The sequence below is a fragment of the Molothrus aeneus genome, chromosome 10 (assembly GCF_037042795.1).
Source record: "Molothrus aeneus isolate 106 chromosome 10, BPBGC_Maene_1.0, whole genome shotgun sequence".
NCBI classification, from domain to species: Eukaryota; Metazoa; Chordata; class Aves; order Passeriformes; family Icteridae; genus Molothrus; species Molothrus aeneus.
The window spans coordinates 1,180,800-1,201,761 of record NC_089655.1 but is presented as its reverse complement, the minus strand read 5'-3'; the positions used below and the strand labels follow the sequence as shown (position 1 = coordinate 1,201,761).

At 41.4% G+C, this 20,962-nt stretch overlaps 1 protein-coding gene across 1 annotated transcript in view; it reads left to right on the top strand.

Annotated features, from left to right (window-relative positions):
- AMER3 (APC membrane recruitment protein 3) overlaps positions 1-19,607 on the top strand; it is a 41,805-nt gene extending 22,198 nt beyond the window's left edge. The window contains exon 3 of the mRNA XM_066556509.1: positions 14,452-19,607. The gene's annotated coding sequence lies outside the window, so the exon portion shown is untranslated. The remainder of the gene's footprint in view (positions 1-14,451) is intronic.
- Positions 19,608-20,962: the final 1,355 nt, after the last annotated feature.

Below are 20,962 nucleotides of genomic sequence, written 5' to 3'. Positions count from 1 at the left end.
TGAATTTTTAGAGGAGCTAGTAACTCAGTCTACAGTAACATAAATATCCAAAGCAGCATAATCAACTGAAAAATCTACTAAGTTATTGACACACAGAATATTTGTGGTTTTGAGGTATACCTGAAAAATCCATCTCAGTGAGAATTAAAAAATGTGTGTTCATCCAAAAAACCAGAAAAGTTCATACCTGTAACTTTAATTCTTTTCTTCACATTTCCACTTGTGCAGTTCCATTATTAGAGTATCGAAAAAATAATGGGTAAAGTCCTATTATTAGAACAATTTGCCAATATTTCAGGAGTGCTTTCAAATTTCCCTTTCATTAATTGGCAGAACTAGCATTTGCCCAGGTTTAACTGAGAAGTAGAGATTTGACCATTGGGTTTTTATTAGGCAGTGGTGCTATTTCTGATTCTTTAGAAAAACTCAGTTCTGCTTTCCTGTGACCACTGTTTGATCTCTCTTCTTGAAAGTTTGAACATATAAAATTGTTATTAGTAATAGGGTAAACTCCCTTCTACTGAACCATGCTGAAGTTCAACCCAATGTTAGGGAAAAGCATCAACCAATCAAGGCTGGCTAACAACAGATCTGATTTTGCCTAAAGGTCAGGGTTTTCTTCAAATCTATTTTCTCAAGATGGGAACGGGTCACTGGCGGGACTGATTTCTGGTTTGCACTCCACTGTCAAATACTTCTAATGTGGCAACTCTGAATCAGTTTATGATTTGGAATTATTTCTTAACTGCATTTCTGTGAACATAAATACCTAACAGCATGAAGCACACTGTATGTAGTCCTTCACTAATTTCTCTAACTCCTGTGTGGTTTATGCCATGGGAGCTAACTAAAACCAAAATCTTTGTTTTTATTACAGTTCCAAGTTTGGAAAACATCTATCATATCAATGAGGTTTGCTTCAAAGAATAGCAAAGTATGAAGGCTTAGACTCAATTTGTAGAAAAAAACCAAAACCAAACAACCCGAAATGACAAGATTCTGGAATTTCTTCCTAGTAATTCACAAGGCTGAACTCACACTTTCCATAATTCAAGAATACTTCTGAGTAATTCTGTTCTCATAAATGAGAGAGGAAGAGAGTTATGATCAGACAGATATGACAGACAGACACAGACTCCTGTCAGGGAGTTTTGGAGAGCAAGAAGGTCCCTCTGCACCTCCTTTTCTCCTGGCTGAGCCCCCTCAGCCACTCCTTATCAGATTTGTGCTCCAGCCCCTTCACCAGCTCTGGTCCCTTCTCTGGACTCACTCCAGCCCCTCAATGTCTTGTTGTGAGAGGTCCAAAACTGAACCCAGGACTGGAGGTGCCTTGGCAGTGCCCAGCACAGGGGGACAATCACTGCCCTGGTCCTGCTGCCACACTGTTTCTGACATATGAAGGAATTGCAGTAAGATACCTACTGGTGGAACTGAGGTGTCATAGGATATCACCTTCTCTTCTTCTCCAAGTTTTTTTAGAAATTTTGGCCATAAAATATAGAAAACTTACTCCTGCTTACTGTGTCCTTTTAACCTCTTAAGTGACTTTCTGAAGAGGATGCAAATGGAAACTTGAAATAGACACAGGATTGAGTGATGATGTCTAAGTAGCCACTTTTCATCTTTTAAATAAACCAGGATGGTTGCATATTGCATAGATTGGCTTTTACACTGTAGGGGCCTTTTAGCTGATTCATCTGCAGGAGTACAAATGCTTACTAAACACAAATTATAGCTGTGGAAGTACTCTGCTTTATCAAGTAGAGTTCCCTTCCCCAGAAGGTCAGGAGCAAGAAGAATGCCATATTCAGCTGGTTGTGTTGCAACTGGGCACCCTTGGACCTAATTTCCCAGAGAGTGCAACCCATTCTATATTCACATCATTTAATGGACATGCAAGTTTACAATATAACGTGTCCTAATTTTTGGACACGGGGGGAAGGGCTACAAAACATCCTGTGCTGGGTTGTGACATGAAAACGGGTCAGTGATTCAATATTTTCTTACAAAGCACTGGGTGAGCAACGTTAACTGGCAGTAAAGGTGATAGTAAGTGACAGGACAGATTTTTAGGGTTGATTAAGGACCATAAATCCCCTGGATCCTCTCTTCAAAGACTCAGTGTGGCAAGGGAATACTTGGGTGGCTAGGAAAAAACATTCAACAGTATAATCAAAATCTGGCAACATCTCTGTCACACATTCATACTGGCCAATTTCCAGTTGGCAGAGCAACTCTATAGGGTCTGAAACAAGAGAGCACAGAGAAGCCTACACTGATGACTGAAAAAGAAGAATGCAAAGATGACACAGAAATACTGTCTTCTTCATTCAGTGCAGTGCTGGGCATAGTTCAAGTGCTACTGAAGAAAACTCAGCTGCACTTGTGCTCCTATCTTTTCATTTCTTCCCTTGGGGCTAAGACTGCTTTCAGAGCAGAACCAGTAACCCCAGTAGCACCTTGCATGTTCTTCATCTTTGTCCAAGCACGTCTGCCTGGATCCAAGATCTGTTGCTCCAATACCAGACTCCTGGTAATAACTGTTGACAAAAAGACCTGCCAGACTTCCCACAGAAATGGTGTGTTTAACCTTTAGCATTAGGAGAAAGCTTCTCGTGTCCCAAGAGGAGTATGTTAAACCATAGAAGGGTTTGCAGAATAACTTAGCTAAAATGAGCTTTTAACCTGGCAGAAAAGCCAAGGATGGCTTAAGTTCTGTGGCACTCAGGACTACCAGAGTGTGAAGGAGGCACTCATTTCTCTTCTAGAAGAAGGGAAGTGAGCTCATCTCTCTACACAAAATCTGCCCTACTGTTCACAGCCCTTGTGATCTGTTGTACCCCATCACTGGCAATGCAAACAATTAAATCTGGCAGGAACCTGGATGTTACAAAGCTCAAAGGAAGTAATTTGGGCATTTGCACTTTGCCTACCCTGGGGTGTTTACCAAGGCACATCCTAGATGACTCACTGCTTTTCCTTCTTTTTTTCTATAAGAGACTGCTATTGCATAAAACCCACAAAGCCATACAGGCAGTTCTAAATAACAGCATCATAAAACTTACAGAACTTACTACAGCCCAGGACAATTGCTGTATTTATGTCATGAACACTGCTAAACATAGCACAGGAAGAGTTCCTTTTCCCTTCTCCCTACCCCACGCATGGCTGACAGCGACGTTTGTCAGATCCACAGCCTCACAGTTAAAAAAAGAAGTTAACTTCCAAAATTAAATCACCTCCAGCAATGTGAAGAGAGTCACTTATACTAGTTAAGATGTAATTTATATGCATCTCTCTCGTTACATGTATGACATATACTGAACCTAAAAGCAAGTTTTGAAAATAGATCTTTTTAATGCATACTAAAAGTGAGAAATTCCTAGAATATTTGCCTTTTTATCCTGTCAGAGGCAACTGAGTTTCTTTAATAAGGAAAACCTGATCTGTTGCTGGAGTTTGACTAACAATGCCAAAAAAGGGCAAAAATACAACGCCAATACTTTAGAATCCTGCAAAACTGTCTTTTAAGAAACACTCTACCAGAATGGATCCATTCTAAACTGCAAGCTTAAAGCACTCAAAGACTTTAGCACCTTCAGTGCTTCATGAAGACTAAAATTTACAGTCTTGTGTGCCTAAATTTAGCTTTTAAAAGCAGATCCAAAATGCTGACTCAGCTTATATATTTCAGCTCTATCTATTCCATTGGATCAGACAATCAGGCCATAAAACAGGGAAATTCTAATTACATGAATAAAAGAAATGGAGGAATATTCAAAATCATCCTGCTATTGAGCTAACTGCAGGCAACAAGGAGGGCATTAAGTAGATCAGTTCATCAATAATGGAATATGGAGACTTTCAGCACTAAGTAGGTCAGTGGTACGTATTTCTGCTTTACCCTGGAATAGTCACTCAGCAGCCTACTCACAGTGAACTCCCACTGCCTTCCTTCTCTTCTTACCAGACAATCTTCAGCATCACAAAATTCACCAAATTCTCCCATCCCTGTAGAGAACTCATGATCTGAAAATGTGTGGAGATTGGAGCTGGATGTTGAGGCTGTCATCCAGGGAGGTGCATAGAAATTGTTCATTCTCTGTCAGCTAGGCGTTTGTAAGGAAAATGACCTGTGTGCCTGCTAACAGATACAATTCCACATAAATCCACTCCTGGCTTCTGTATTTAACGGAATGGCTCCCATCAACAGATGTTGCAGAGACTATCACAAGTCCATGGGATTTTTTCAGAGATTTGAGTGGGTTCTAAATCAGTGCCTAAATCATAACATGACTAAATCATAACATTTTGTGGTACTTATATGAAGCAATACTGGTGGCTGTGTTACTTTTGATTCTTTGGCTAATAAAATACCAGCAGAAGAATGGAGATGCATTATTTTGAAAGTTCTACTTTTCCTTAGAAGCTGTAATATATTATTTTTCTTTATTTCAGTTAAAGGAAATTTGCTCTTTCTTCCTCTTTTTCAAATTGTTGCCTCAGGGATGTAAGTAAAAAACTGCCCAGCCAGCCTACCTGATACTTGCTGAGTCTGTGCTGAAATTATTTCAAAGCTGACAGAAGAGGAGCTGTCCAGTTCAAAGCCAACATCATTCAGCCCTGCAGGAGAGTAGCACAAGTGGAAATGGAGCAGTAACTTTCTATTCCAAATTGTAGGCAACCATGACATCTAATACCTCCTTGTAGGAATTGTCTGACTTAAGATATCTGCAGCAGAATCCTGCTGGCCACAGCAATAACCAACCAGGAGAGCCAAAGGCTGTGTAGAAAGCCAACAGATTATTGATCCCTGAAAAGATTTAATGGGCAGTATTTTTACTGTCACCAAACTAAATAGGAAAAACAAAACCAGACAAACTATTATTTCTCTAGGACTGCATAGATGGTGACAGCTCAGTGTGGCATACCATGTACAGGACAATGGAGGGATTCAATAAAAGCATAATTCTACAGAGCAGGTATTAGTCTGGCAATTTCAACTGTTAAATAACACTTCTTATTTGGGTTAGCATGGGCACCACCTAATACAGGAGACATTAGTTGTTCTCTATTCATAAGTATTACTGAGAGTATAATTAAAAAGTCTATTCCTATCTCCTAAACTCTACAAAACATTCCTTATTACTTCTGTTAAATCAAAACATTTATTTAAAAATTCATCTAAAATTAATAATTATTCTAGAACATAAACATTTTAAGTCTAATGTATTTGCCACCCCAGGGTGCTTTTCATTTGTTCTCCTCACTCTTCTTAACTGAACAAGTAATTTATGTGAATAATGAAAATAATCTTATTGAGCAGCTTTTAATCTATTATTCAATAGCTAAAAGGAAAGTAAAAGTCACCCCTTCTATCAATAATTCAGCCTCGGTGCTAATGCAGCCATTCAGCTGCCCCCCTCACAAGGGCCTCATGCATTTTTAATGTGTTGGCTCTTTGTTAGGAGGTCAAAGATGTGACTTGTGGTTAGAAACACAGTTACCAGATGAGGGAGGGTCAACTGAAGAAAATATTCCTATTGCAAGTGAAACAAATTAAACTGGCAGGAGCATAAAGGAAAACTGCACAGTAGAGTCCTCACTGCCCGACTTTTCTGAGGACCAAAAAGATAAAGCCCAGCTGCCAAGGCTGCCCTGGCTGATAAAGAGCTGGGACCTCTCAGCAGTGCCAGTGGAGCTGAACAAGCTTCAGCCAGCCTGGTCTGATGGGGTCATAAAGGATGTGCCCCAGTTCAGCCCTCTCTTCAGGTACTGTTTGTTCCCCTACCTGGATCCAAATCCACCTGCTGGGACAGGCACTCTCTCCAAAGCACCACAGACCCAGGTCAAGGGTCTGATGACAGCACTATTTCCCTCAGAGCCAAATTTTTACCAGTTTGGATGGTGCTATAATTTGGATACCTGCCAAAAGCAGCACACCTGGGCTGCCTGGACCAGATCCCACCATCTAATGAATCCATGTGGTGGTGTTTACAGGGGTCTTAGGATGAGGGAAGAGACAAGGATCTGACTCCATGTTTCAGAAGGCTTGTTCTATTATTTTATGATATATATTATATTAAAACTATACTAAAAGAATAGAAGAAAGGATTTCATCAGAAGGCTGGCTAAGAATAGAGAAAAAAGGAAAGAATGATAACGAAAGGAAAGAATGATAACAGTGAGTCCGAGCCAGCTGACTGTGATTGGCCATTAATTAGGAACAACCACATGAGACCAATCCCAGATCTGCCTGTTGCATTCCACAGCAGCAGATAATCAATGTTTACATTTTGTTCCTGAGGCCTCTCAGCTTCTCAGGAGAAAAAAATCCTAAGGAAAGGATTTTCCATAAAATGTGTCTGTGATATCTCCACCTGATCTCTTTAGCTTTATTTCCACTGAGGCATTTTTGGAGAATTGCTCCTTAAACACCACAACAGTTTTGAAAGCCCCAGTGCATGGATGGCTTCCTTGGTCTACCTTTCTTGCCATGTGTGAATCAAGCACCTGCAAGAATAAGAACTTAGCAAGGCTTTTTTGTCTGCTAATAAATCCCTCTGAGAGTGTAATTTTCTCTAATAGTATGGTTTTCTTCTTTGGAAAAGATTAGCATGTCAAGAAGCCTCTTCAGGAGGATTCCTCCAATCTGAGCAGGCACCATCTCCTCTCAAGTTCAGAAAACTCCTGAACTGATACTAGAGAGACAGATGAACTTTTAGACCTCTCCCAAGAAGAGGTGCATGTTACTCTGGCACCAAGCAGCTGCTGGTATCTTTGCAGGCCTTCCCATTCTATCAGACTGAGGTGTTCTGGTAGAAATTGAACCCTGCTCATGTGTTTCTGGAATAAAATGTTCCTTCCCCAGTATGACACGCTGTCCCAATCAAGGTTACTCCCCTGCTAAAGTGTCAACAAGTCAGCTGATCTTCTGGAAATGGTTCCATTTTATTTTTACATCTTTAGGTTTAAACTCTGCATGACCCAGCATGTTTTAGGGCAGAAAAAGTAAAGGATTTGCCTTATTTCATCATGGCTCAAAATGAAGCCAATAAATTTTTATGTAATATTTGGCAATTTCTCTCTAGCTCTATTTATTGCTGTCCAGCCTTCTTCAATAAGAGGAAGTGATATTAATTTGTTACCGAGAGTGGAAGCATTCATTTTACATCTGGAATTGTTCCAGATGGAAAATAAATCTTGTTCCCCTGTGTGTCACATCACTGCTTCATGTAGATTTCCATTCCAGCGGAGCTTAGCAAAAACTTATACAGACCTATATAATGGTTGTTTACAACCAAAACACACAATTAGCCTTATGAATACATTAAGAGGTAAAAATGAGGAGGATTTTGTAAGCTCTAAGCACAAAGTTGACCATAGAAAACCCTCAGGCAAAAAAAAGTCAATTGCAATTTCAGTTCTGCAGGAACAGAGAGTAAAGATCATGTAACCATTTCTGTTGCTGCCATGACCACATATTCCAGACCTGAATGTCTGATTTCCTACCATTTACCCTCCTCCTCACATGTTAAATGCTGTATAAATCAGGATCAAGTTTTGGGGCTGTACTCCAAAGGACTAGAAATGATGTCTAGAAATGACGATGCAAAATAAATAGACACAGACAGATGGAACAGTACAAGAAAAATGAGAGCACCCTTTGGCCCTTTAGAATTTGAAGTGTCATCGAGGTTTTCATACCTTTAGGAATGGACTTCCAAACACAAGAAGTCCCATGGAACACAACATTACATTTCTTCATTGGAAGTGTAACAAGGAGAGAGGGCAGACTCTAATTGTTGATTAATCATAAACACCAATCAGTATTTAAGTAGACTAGGAAACAACTGACAGGCTGAGACTGGCCCTCAGATTCCTTGGAAGGGGTGTCAACAACCAAATCATGGCTCTTACAGAATAGGATAAATGAGGGAAAATACACAAAGCAACACGTGTTTGGGTTTGCATAATCAGACAGAAAAACACTGATTTGGAATGACAGTATTCTGAGTAGATATGAACAGGCAAAACTGTGCTTATCAAGGCCAGAGGAAAGGCAAATTTTGATACCTTAGAAGTAATATAAACAGAACATGAGCTACAGCCTTAGACATATATAAAAAAGGATTTTATGCACAGAATGAAACAGAAGCAGACACAGCCTGCATATGAGGACAGAGAATTTTGAGTCAAAGAGCAGTGCAGTGACTTGCAAGATAGTGGGCTGTACCAGCAAAAGAAAAAGAGCTGGCTCAGAACAATTAATTGCAAACATACTTGGAGCAGTTTGCTACTTACTCTCGGATGCTGGGAGCTTGTTTGCTGACCCTAACTCTAGCCAGTCAGCAAATACACCATAGATGTGAAACACAAAGATGACATAGGGTTCATTGCAAACCAGACTGACTGTGCCCTGCAGACACAGCCAGCTTGTACTTGGCAATCAGTGAGCCAGATGCAATTGGAACACTGCTAACTGCCTGTAAATGATGCATTTTTTAAAAAAACGGAACCATTTGAGAGACTGTATTGCATTCATTACCATTTCAATCAAGAGCAGCACAATGCAGCACTGACGAGATTGAAATGACTATCCAATATAAATAATCTGAAAGGCTCTCGATAGCTGGGGCAGAGATTATTTACAGATTATTTCATTATAGGCTTCGTATTTGGCTGAGATTTTGCACATGTGAACTTGTCCCATGCTCCAGCCTTAGCTGGGTAGGCAGCTCTTTCAGTGAGAGAGATAAGAAAAGAAATAAGGTTGAGGAAGGCGTAATGGAGGCATGGAAAATTGATTTTCAGACTGTGACCTTGACTCAGAGGTTGAACATGAGCTGTGAAGCAGACAATGAGGACAGAAACAAGCTGCAGACAGCAGAGCAGCAAACTTTGCTTGGAATTAGAGATTCTGAGGCCTGTCCCTGCCCCCATAATCAAGTGCAGTAAGCATGTGATGATATTTAAACTTGCAGGGATCATATTTATCAAAGCACAACAGGGAGCTCACACACTGTTTCTCTCAGACATAGCATTTCAGAAGGATGTTATCCAAGCCACTTGAGATGAAGAAAAAAATGAAGAGAAATTTCTATACAATGCATCAGTTATTTTATCACATTCTGATGGTTTCATTTGTTCACATGCTCATAACATATTTAATTGAACTAGTTTTCTGCTCTGAAATTTTTTGTGATGGGTCTGAAGTAATACAAAGTTTTACAGAAAGAATGAAATAATGAGGGAAGAGAACACTGGTTTCTGACAAACAACATGTGATGTAGTTAAGAAAACAGGGAAAAGTGGCTAGAGTGGTTTAAAATTTACAGTTTTTCATTGAGTTATGGAGTCAGACACAAACTGTTCCGAACTAGAGAACAACCAAGGAGCACTTGTATATTACAGGGCTGTTTCTCCAGCAAGAAGCAGTTAAAGGGGCTCTGTCTTTATTTTCTTTCTGTGCCTTTTCCATTGTGTACTCAGGAAAAGAAGGAACTAGCAAGTCAGGCTAGGTCCACACTCAGAATGCTCTGTCAGCACAGGATCATGTATTATAATATTATGCAGTATATTACGCTGGCACAGCATTTCAATGCACATGCAGCTTATAACAGCAAAAAAATGGTTTTTACAGTATAACATCTTGATTACCTGGAAGTGACAAGTTGGTTTTTATGCACAAGTGACTTCTGGCAACATAAGTATTTGTCAGGTCACACCCCAGGTGCTGATCTGTGCATAACTCTGCCAGCACAAAATCTGTAGAACAGTCCTGGCCTTTGAGCCATGGGGGAACCTCTACTCTACCTAGAAAACACTGCCTGGGCTTCTTAAGACTTCTGGAGTGGCATATAGAGGTTGGAAGAGAACAGGGAACATGAAATAAATTTTTTCTAAAGCTCATTTTGACACAGACTGAGAATCTGCGTTCCACAAGCAAACAAAACTGCACAATGTGCAGAGATATAATATAATATTACCCTGTGTTAAGGGTCCTCTGTCCCTTACACAGAGATCCTCTGAGCTCACAGAGCACCAGCTCAGCTGCAATATTTCTATGTGAGTGGTCAGTCTTCAACAGGATTGAAATCCAACCTAGTAGTATTGGGAATTTCCTACAAAATAGAAATTTTTCTGAATAAATATTTCTGAATAGAAATAACAGTACTTGCTTTTGTTAGTGTGCAGTAGTGTGCTCAAGGTGCCATTCTGAAATGGTACGTGCCCTGAAACTGAACTTACTGGAAAATAAAACCCCTCAATTTTTAAAAAAATCCAGCCAATTCATGATTACAGTTTTTAAAACAATACTTTTTTGTGGAAAGAGAGTTTTTGCATATCTCGACAGCACACCATTAAGACAGAATTTCTTTCTGTTCTGTGCATGCTGATTATGATCAATTCTGTTCTACTGTAAAATATTCTAGGTAGTGAAGCATTTTTTCTATTTTCCTGGAAGCATATTTTATTGTTCCAGTAAAACTGAGTTTTCACAAATAATATTTACACTTTTGAAAGGCAGTATATTCCCCATCTGAAAGTTGTTCCATCATAAAATTCCCAGCTAACTGTCAATCTACACAACCAGCCAGGGCAATTAGCTCTGCATGATAGCAGGGCTATTAAATAACCTTGGCATCAAGGTTACAGCAGTTCAATGACCAGGCTAGACAAAGAATGCTTCAGGGCATTCCCTCATGGTAGAGGCAGCTCTTGCAAAGGGCCTGCCTCAGTTTCCCATTCCCAATGTCTACTAAGTTAATCAGCTTTTTTTTTTGGGGTGGTGGGGCAGAGGTGGAGGGAATACAGATGAAGTCTGTATTAATCTCTTAACTGATATTGTCATTAAACTTCCAGGTCAGACTTCTTGACTTGGAATCAGCTTCTCCCGTTTCTCTTCAACTGCAATTAGCAGGTTTTCTCCAGCTTGGAGAGTCCATATTAGTCCCATCTTCCATCAGATACACATTCAATTTCACTCATCCAATCGCTCTTGATTCTCAGGCTGACATAACAGGCATATCTTTGTCCCAGATGAGAGAAGGAGAAATCTTACAATGCAAGATTCTGCATCTCAAGCCCTTAGGGGGACAGTGGCCCTACATTCTAGCTTGCTCCTGACACTAATAACTCCCAAGACACTCTTCTCTCTAGCAAAGGCTACATCAAATATTTTTTAAACTGGCACACAAGCACTTAGGCACACATGCAATTGTTCTTGCAAAACATCCCTTCTGGCCTTAAAGGCCCAGTGTTCAAAGTCTGTACAACGAGGCTTATGAATTCAACTGATAAATGTCACACCAGAAAAAAAGAGAAAAAACATCAAATGTTTTTTGATTGTAGGAGGAAGGAACCGAGAGCTGGAACATCACATCACACATCACAAACAGTTTTAATTTGCAGGTAGAATGGAGATGTCATGAAAACATCATAAAAGGGGAGCAGCTCAGAAACGGAGTTATTTAATAATGCCAGTAAGAACTGACATTCACTCAAACTCTATGGAATCTGCAGATGGAATGACTGTGCTGCTGCCTGGGAAATACTAAAAAGTCAGGCATTCTGGGGACTTAGTAGGGATGATGATATCGGAACTTACAGGCTGCAATTGCCAGACAGTCAGGATGTGAACATTCAGCCACCAGACCTTCCCACGCCCCTGCTGCGGCCTCTCCTCTTCCCCCTACTGCTGTTCTGCTGTGCCACCTCGTGCCCACCAGCTGACACTGCTGCATGGAACGGGACACCTGCACATCATTAAAGTCCTTCATGTTGGGCTTTGTGAGACCAGAGCAGTGTTCACCTGTGCCCACTGACACAGCTGTAAACAGGACACTTGAACACGGAACCTGCACTGTCAAAATCCTTTCTGTGTTCCGGTGAAGGCCAAGATGCTCACAGATATTTTCAGACTTTCAGTGATTACAGGCAGAGTTTTGAATTCATTGCAATTCAGATTGTTAGGTAAGACCTGCATGGTGGACATTTTCCACAATTGCTACCAGAGCCATTGCACTGTCTGCTGCCCTTGTCCTCTGGGCTGTGTAGCAGCATGTCCCGGGGCCCAGAGCAGAGAACACACATTAAGAAATTCCCTGTCCTTTACCAACTTCGATGCTGACCTGTAGTATTTTGAATAACCACATGACTACCTCGTGTTTTTTACTTGCCTCACTGTAAAATGGATGACAGTTATTTATTTCACCACAGTGACAGAGCTTTGGCATGATTTTTCACAGCAGATGGGGCTTTAGAGATCTGCAAACAACATTGTTTTAACAAACTGGCAGAAACACCTTTCTGATGACAGGGCACACACTGGGAGCTTCGCAGAGTACACTCAACAGAAGGAAGCACAGCAATCCAAACAGCTGAAGGTCTTTGCATTTAGCAGATTTTCGTAACATTTGTCCAGACAGATTAATATTCTTTGATTTTTCAAGAACTGCTGACATTCAGGTTACATGGGGACTTTCAGGTGCCAAACCCCTCACTTTAGGCAAGCATCCTGAATGACTTGGGCACAGTGAAGAAACTCTTCCTCTAAGCAAAAAATTGTAAAAATTGTACAACCTGGGAGTCAACCTGACAAACTCCTCACTGCAGTTGACCTGGCCTCATCAATCCTGTCATGGGAAGCCCAATCACAAAGTCCATCTATTATATAAAAATGCTGCAGCTCGGAGCCAGCAGCCTGGGGCTGCTGCAGCAGAGCCTCAGAGAGGGGACAAGGCCAGGGGATGGAGCCGGAGCTCAGCCGCGAGGGGTCAGTGCTCCGCCGGCAGCGCTGCGCTTGGGCCCCGCGGGGAGAGCCCGCTCAGCGCTGGGGCGGACACGCTCCCCCCAACAGCGCCAGAGGGGAAACTGCTTCATCGCTGCCCACTCACCCGTGGAAAAACAGCCCCCAGATCAAGGAAAACAAACTGTAGCAAGCTTAAGAATATCACGAATTCCTGCGCTGGCCTGCCAAATACCGCTGCAGTATTTGTGTTTGGGGTTCTCAGAGGATCAGGCCTCCTCCTTGCTCGGGAAGCGTGCCCGGGTCAGCAGAGCAGGCAGGAATGCAGCTATTGCCAGCACTGCGACACGGCACAAACCGGGGAGTCACTTCTGCTACTGCCTAGGGACACTGACAAGCTGGTCATGTACAGGAGACCATAAGCACCAGTTCCTGAGTAAGAACATTGAGGAGTAATATTCTGAGTATTGAAGGAGTACAAAGATGTCTTAAATTTCCAGTTACATGAAATATAAAGATAGAAAAGGTACAATAACTATTTTTACTTAAGTGAGCCACCTCAGCACATTTTAAATTTTTTCTGCTTTCTGGGGTGACTTTTATCAGTTGAATTTCTAACCCTATTTTCATGCTTCAGAGCTTTCACTGATAATTGGGCAAGAGCAAGCTCCCACTGACACAGAAATGGCTTTGGTGACCAAGTTCCCCCCTGTACATCAGTCAGACTGCTCAGTCACAGCTCTGGAGCCTGCTCCTCACAATGGGCAGAGGTTGCAGCTGGCACAAGGGAATCAGGAGTGCAGCAAGAGCCATACTCTGAATTGCATCCATGAGAGCCTGTTAGTCCCAACACACCAGAGAGGTCTGTCTCAGCTGATCTGATAATATTTTTAGGAGTTCCTTAGGCAGGTGCTTAACAGGAGCCATCCAGGGGAGGAGCAGGCATATTCTTCCCTCTACTGCCTCATTCAACCTGGACTTCTTTACATTAGTGCCTTCCAACCCATGAAGAGAAATATTTAGATGAGCTTGAGAAAAGGACTCTGCCTGCAAGGGGACACAACTGACACCAGAAACAGATTGATCTGTCCTAATGTATTTGCTCTGTTTTAGAGCCACTGCTGCCTGTGACAGCAGCAGAGACAGAGATGTCACAGGAAAGGAACAGGACAACAACAAAGGAAGGGAAAGCTGAGAGATCTGGGCTGGGTAGAGGGGCAATGGGAAAGCTGAAGTTGGTAGGAGAATATGAATGCAAAACCAGAACTGATTGTAGCTTTCCACTTTTGGTTCTTTAAGTGAGATTCCTCTGCAAAAAGACTGGGAAACCATTACACTGCATCACTGGAAAAAATAATGAAAAACTATAACCACATTTTTAGAAATAGTGAGGGCTTTGGGGGTTGCTTTACTTATCTCATGAAAATTCAGAAGCCTAATGACAAAACTCCTGCTAAGGAAACACTTGCAGGAAGCTGCAGATGGCATATGGTGCAGAGTTGACAAGTTACTCTAGACTAGTTTGTCTAAACAACAGAAAATTCTTATGTCATAGCTAATCTGACCCTGGTTGCATTCTGGTGGTAGCTAGTTTTTATTTCTGGTTTTAGTTGTTTTCCTTCATTCACTCCCCAATATATTTTAAATAAAAACCTGAAACAAAGATGCGAACATTTAAGATGTTTTTGCTTATATTGCAGGTGCAACACTGAAGAATCTGTTTGTAGATACGGACGTACCCCCAACACAGCATAGCATGGCAGCTCCATGATGCTATATCAAGACCAAAATCAACAAGGATTTCTTTCTGGAGATCTCACCAGAAGTGTTGCAGCAGAAAATCATGCCAGTGTGTTAGAATGACAGGCACAGTTAGGAATGCTGGACAACCACACACCCCTGAAGCCATAGTTGCAGATGGCTGGTAACTAATACTCTTTTTTAAAAACAAAACCAAACCCAAGTTCAGTAGGATTTTGAAAAAATTCATGCCATGATAAGGTTTAAGAAAAAAAATTATAGCATATTTCTGTCATATCATGCCACACAACAAATGAAAATATCAATATATTTTTAAAATACAGGTATGTGCAGAATAAGCTTTCATTTGGGAAGCTGCTGTGAAGAGGTAAAATAGTTTTCTGTTGTACTGATTTTTCTTTAATTTTAGAGAAAAGCTTTATATATTTTATGGCAACCAAGCCACAAGGTTCTAGACTGCAGATTACACTGGTATGGCAAGATACTGCCTAGGAAAAGGTATTTTTTAAACAAACAAAAATATCAGGAAGCAAAACATAGTATGCCCTCTATTGTTCAAAAATATGTGTTTATCATAGCAGAAGTGGTGAGTAGAATAATGAATTATATGTAAAAATCACCATCAAAAAGATAAATTGATTCCATTTTAAATGAGCAAAACCATGTTTTTAATATCCATGATAACAGCTGCACTTAACCTTACATGAAGCCTTCCTTTTCTAATTGAAAAGCTGTTCTCAAATACAAGATAAGATACGCTGTTAATCCAGTTTTCATTTTTTTGTGGCATTCTTGGAGTTAGTTTAACAGTCATTTTCATACCTCAGTTCAAACCTGGTCTTGGCTGTCTCATATTTTGAGAATAAATTGAAAAAAACCCCTATGCTTTGAAACCTGATGATTAAATGGTCCCCTGTGGTCATGGTGTGATCATAGAGATCTTTACAATCTCCTTGTTAGTATCCTGCTGTGGAGAGTATTTAGGGGCAGTACCTTTGCCCTGAGATTTGCTGTCATGGGGAAAAGTGAAAGAAGGACATGAGGCTGGGAACTGCAGCAAGGTAAAAATACCTTAGATTAGATGCCTGAATTTTGATGTCAAAAGTTAATTTCTACCTTTGATCATTAAGAATGTAAAGAATATATAACCACAGTATTTAAGAGATGTCTGCATTTTGCAGAATCTGGGTTTAAAATGCATGATATAGCAGGACTAGGAAGCTATAAATTGATATCATGTCCCCTAGCTATGGAACTTTCTCAGTATTACCTGACACTTATGAAGAGGAGAGCTTCTCTCTCCAACACTCCAAGACTGCCAGCACAAATCAACTTTGAGAATGCACTCATTTTACCACAAGAATCTCCTGAAAAGATAGATTATAAAGGTCTAAGACCCTCTTCCATGGCACACAACACTATTTCTGAAGACTGCTTTGAAGTTGTCATTTAACCTACAACAGCCTGAAACGCCAAGGAGTTTGTCATACAGGCATTTTTCCCTAGAATACTAAGTGACACATTAGAATTGAGCTAATAATAATAAACATAGGGCTTAATATTCCAGCAACAGACAGTCTGTACAAAAACTAGCTGTTCCTCACACAAGTGATCCCTTCCCTTTTGTAATTACCACAGTAGCCTCCTTCAGCTCACCAACATCTCTTGTAATGAAGGACAAGAGGACCTCAAGGTCCATGGGCAGAATTTCTCCTCCTTGCAGCACACTGCACATCTCTTCCCTGGATTTCAGGTTGAGTAACTGACTTCATGGAGGAAAACAAAGGCAACAGAAAGAAAAAGTCATCTTGCTCCCACATAGCAAGGAGACAGTATTGTGGTGGAGACTATTATTTTTCCTACCCTACAGGCACAGAACAACAAATGATTTGTCCAACTTTATTTACCTTCCGGTGTCTAGGTTCAGCATTGACATAAACAGCCTGTCCAGGTCCCTCTGGATAGCACCCCTTCCCTCCAGCAAGTTGATTGTTCCACATACCTTGGTGTCATGGGCAAACTTGCTGAGGTTAAACAGGGTCAGTCCCAAAGCCAGCTGGAGGAATGTCACTTGTCACTCTCCAATTGGACATCAAGCTGTTGACCACCACACTTTGAGTGTGACCATCCAGCTACTTCCTTACCCACTGAGTGGTCCTTCCAGTTTCCAGTTAAAAGCCAGGGATGTCACGTGGGACAGTGTCAAATGCTCTGCACAGGTTCACGTAGGTGTGACTTGCTCTCCCCTTGTCCACTCGTGCTGTAACACCACCAAACTTCACAGAATGACCAGGTTGGAAGAGACCTTCAAGAACATCAAGTCCAGCCCAGCCCCAACAGCTCAACTAAACCCTGGCACCCAGTGCCACATCCAGGCTTTGTTAAACACACCCAGGGATGGTGACTCCACCACCTCCCTGGGCAGCCATCCCAGAACTTTATCACTCTTTCAGTGAAAAGCTTTCTCCCAATATCCAACCTATATTTCCCTTTGTCAGGCATGATTTGCCCTCAGTGAAGTCTTACTGGCTGTCTCAGTCACTTCCAATGTTTTCCATGTGCTTTGGCACAGTTTCCACAGTGATCTGTGCCATGACCTTGCTGGGCACAGAGGTGAGATTGACTGGTCTGTTGTTCTCTGGGTCTCCCTTTTTTCCCTTTTTAAGGATGGGTGTTACGTTTCCCCTTTTACAGTCATTGGGAACTTCACTGGACTGCCGTGACTTCTCAAATATGATTGATAGTGGCTCATCATTTCTTCCACTACTTCCCTTAGGACCTGCAAATGAATCTCATCAGATTCCATGGACCTTTGCACCTTCAGGTGGGTTAGATGTTCTTGAACCTGATCTCCTACAGTGCAAAGCTCTTCATTTTTGCAACCTTGCCTTTGCCTTCTGTGGCTCAGCCAGTGTGGCCGGAGCCTGTTGGTGAAAACCAATGAAAAAAAGTCTGAGTAACTCATCTTTCTCTGCATCCTGAGTAACCAGGTCTAATGTTTCCTTCCAAACAGGGCTCATTAGTTCCTTAATCTTTCTTTTATCACTGACATACCTGTGGAAGCTATTCTTGGTGCCCTTGCTGTCCCTAACCAGATTTAATTCTATCAGGGCTTTAGCTTTCCTCACCTGATCTCTGTCTGCTTGGACAGTGCTGGTGAGGACAATTTCTGTGTATTCCTACCAGACCACCTGTTCTTGCCTCCATTCTTATTAACTTATTTTTTTGTGTTTGTTCAGGATCTTCTTGTTCATCCATGCAGGCTTCCTGGCCTTTTTACCTCATTTCCTCTTTTTTGGGATGCCTTTCTCCTGAGCTTGGAGGAGATGATCCTTGAGTATCAACCAGCTTTCTTGGACCCCTCTTCTCTCCAGGGCTTTACCTCATGGTATCCTACCAAGCAGATCCCTCCTTAAGAGGCCAAAATCTGCTCTCCAGAAGTCCAGGGTAGTGATCTCGCTGTGCAGCCTCCTCACACTTGCACCCTGACACTCTAAGGTCCTGGGTTCAATCCCTGCTGCCAAAAGAACAACTGTGGATCTGCATTACACACCATGGAAAAAATGCTTGTGGGTAGCCTGTTCTAGTCCTCCCTGTGGAGCTGCATGGCTGCTGATGCAATGTTGGGGAAAGCTCAAAAATCTTTGGGGCTTAATCTCCATTTAAAGAACCAAGAGAAAATTTCCCTCCTCGAGGTCATATTAAATAAGGTGTTTACTAGGATTGTCTGTACATGAGTTTAAAGGAGAATCTTTAAATTAAACTTGTTATATTACCCAAGCAACAGCTCTAACAAATGAAGACAGGCTGGTGAAATTAATGTGAATTTTTAGTATTCACTGCATGAAAGTATTCAATTTCTCATGCAGCATGTAGCTGTGAGAACAGCTTTCTCCAGCCTGCATTCAGCCTAACACACTGTCATTCCCCTTTGGTGTTAGATTTTTTTAGCTTTTCAATGGATGTAACAGAAAATTAAGATAAAATATGAAGACTTTTTCAGATTTTTGTGGGTACAAAACTTCAAAGCAGCTTGTATGAAACTGTTCACCTACTTCTTGTCCTGTTTTTGCAAGACTGGAAGCAGTGACTGGTTGTGTCCAGACAAAGATCAGAATAATAATTAAAAGAACAATATCTTTATGCTGAAGACAGCCTCCAAAAAAGGAAAAAAGGGGTTTTCCCCTCCCCTCATCTTATGGTTTATTAAAATGTAAAAAAATTGTTCTGGAAAAATTATTTAAAATATAACTATATTCTTCTCAAGACATCAGTTCTTGACATTCCTTCTTTTAATACAGAATTCATTGGAATTCCCAGCACAAAGACCAGGTACCTGAGTACCCTTAACAAACCCATATGTACTGCTATGAGTGGAGAGAGCATGCACCCCTTTAAAAGACTGCAGTGCAAATAATCTCATACTAGTAAAAATGTCTGGGAAAAGTGTAGGAAGAAGTACCAGACCCACATGAATTGTCAGGTAAGTGCTCCTTCCAAAAGCAAAGTATTAAAATGGCAGTCAGGTATCCCAGTCAGATGTAAGGGATGGGAACTTAGCACAAGCCCCAGAGCAATACTTTGCCTCACTCACAATATTCCATTGTTCTCAGTAAGCTGGAGCATTTGGTGGCAGGATATTGGAAATGCTGACATTTTACAGCAAATGCACAGGACGCACAATAAAGTTGCAGGTAAAATGAGGAATATTTAAGAGAGAACAATGTTACATATTCTGACTTCTACTTAAGGAAAAGAATAAAACTTCTTGATTGACAATGTATATGCATGGTACATATAAATATTATAATAATAAGTGTGTATACACATGCTTAAAAAAAGGATTTGTGCAAACTTAAGTTCAAGAATAGGGAAGAAATCTCAAGCAAGTACCTTTTGAAAATCTGAGTAGCAGATTAATAAAATTTCAGTACAAACATGGGTTATTATGTAACTAAGATACATGCATTTATATGCTGTTTAACCTATTTTGTTAACTATTTTTCATATATGTCATATCTAATGTACATATGCTTTATGTATTATATTTTACTTACCATATTCTACATTACATATTAAAGTCACTTGGATTCAATGTTGTTTGGTCTCTAGTCAATATCACATCATTGCTTCATATGACATTATTGAATTACTCTTTCCAACTCTGCAATTTCTTTATTCAGAAAAAAAACTCTCCTACTGCTTATGAATAATTTATTTTCTTTAAATCCCCAGCCTATATCAAATGGATAAAGAGGTAAAATTCACTTCTCTAATTTTTCTCCTCTGTATAGGACTGCCTTATCAGTCAATCAGCAATGACAGAATCAGAATATCAAGACCAAAATACTTAGTAGTCTTATCCTGATAGTCTTAGATTGAATATTTAAATTGATTCAGTCATAAGCATCTGTCACTCAATTACAAGGACTTTTAAAGTCCTTTTAACAATTTGCTTAATGTTAGCAAAATTGTAACCCTGCATTAATGCTCTTAAGTAGAAAATTGCAGAAAGGGAAGGAAAGAGCCCAATTTTTCCATGATGGAGCACCAATATAATGAAAGCTGGCACAACCTGAAATGCACCAGCAGTCATACAAGTGCAAGAAAGTACCAATTCACATATTCCTATAGGGATCCTTTAGAAGGTGCATCTGGAGTAATGAGGAAGGCAATGATAATGAAAGGAACACGGCTCAGTTGATGGTGTGTTAAGAAGGAGCATCTTGTTTAATACACGTGGAGCAAAGAAAGGCATGTTGCTGTCATTGCAGAAATTGACAAAACACCACAAAACACCCCCAGGCGGTGTGCTAGGGATGTGCCAGATAACAGCCCACGGTGCTCTTCGGTACCTTCTGGCCGAGCACGTGTTGGCACAAGGGGGCTGCGGAGCCCTGCTCTGCTCTCTGACATGCGTGACTCCCACCCACGGAGCGCTCACCCGATCACACACAAACAGCTTCAGCCTCTGCCACACACCTCCTACAACCAAACAGCCCCAGCTGTTTCCGGCTGAGCGGCTTGTGCCCCAGGTCCCGCTTCTATCACGGCACCCAGTAATGTGATGCACACACCTGAACCTGTGTGCTCTGAACGCAGTAACTCGAGAGGCTCTGCCGCGCTGTCGAGAGCAAAGCTCGCCCCTGACTACTCACCTCCCCACGGGGATGCTCCTCCAAGGCAGGCCCGGATCCTCGAGCAGCCTTGAACCAAACTACCCAGGGCCGTTCCACCACGGGGATTTACCTGCTCGGCACCTGAGCCCGCCCACCTCTCACGGCATCTGCGTTCACCTGTCTGTCCCTCACGGCACCTGTGTCCCCTGCCCCTCATGGTCCTTTTCTCACCTGCCCGTCCCTCACGGCACCTGTGCCCCCTGTCCCTCATGGCCCCTGTGCTCACCTGCCTGTCCCTCACGGCACCTGTGTCCCCTGCCCCTCACGGCAT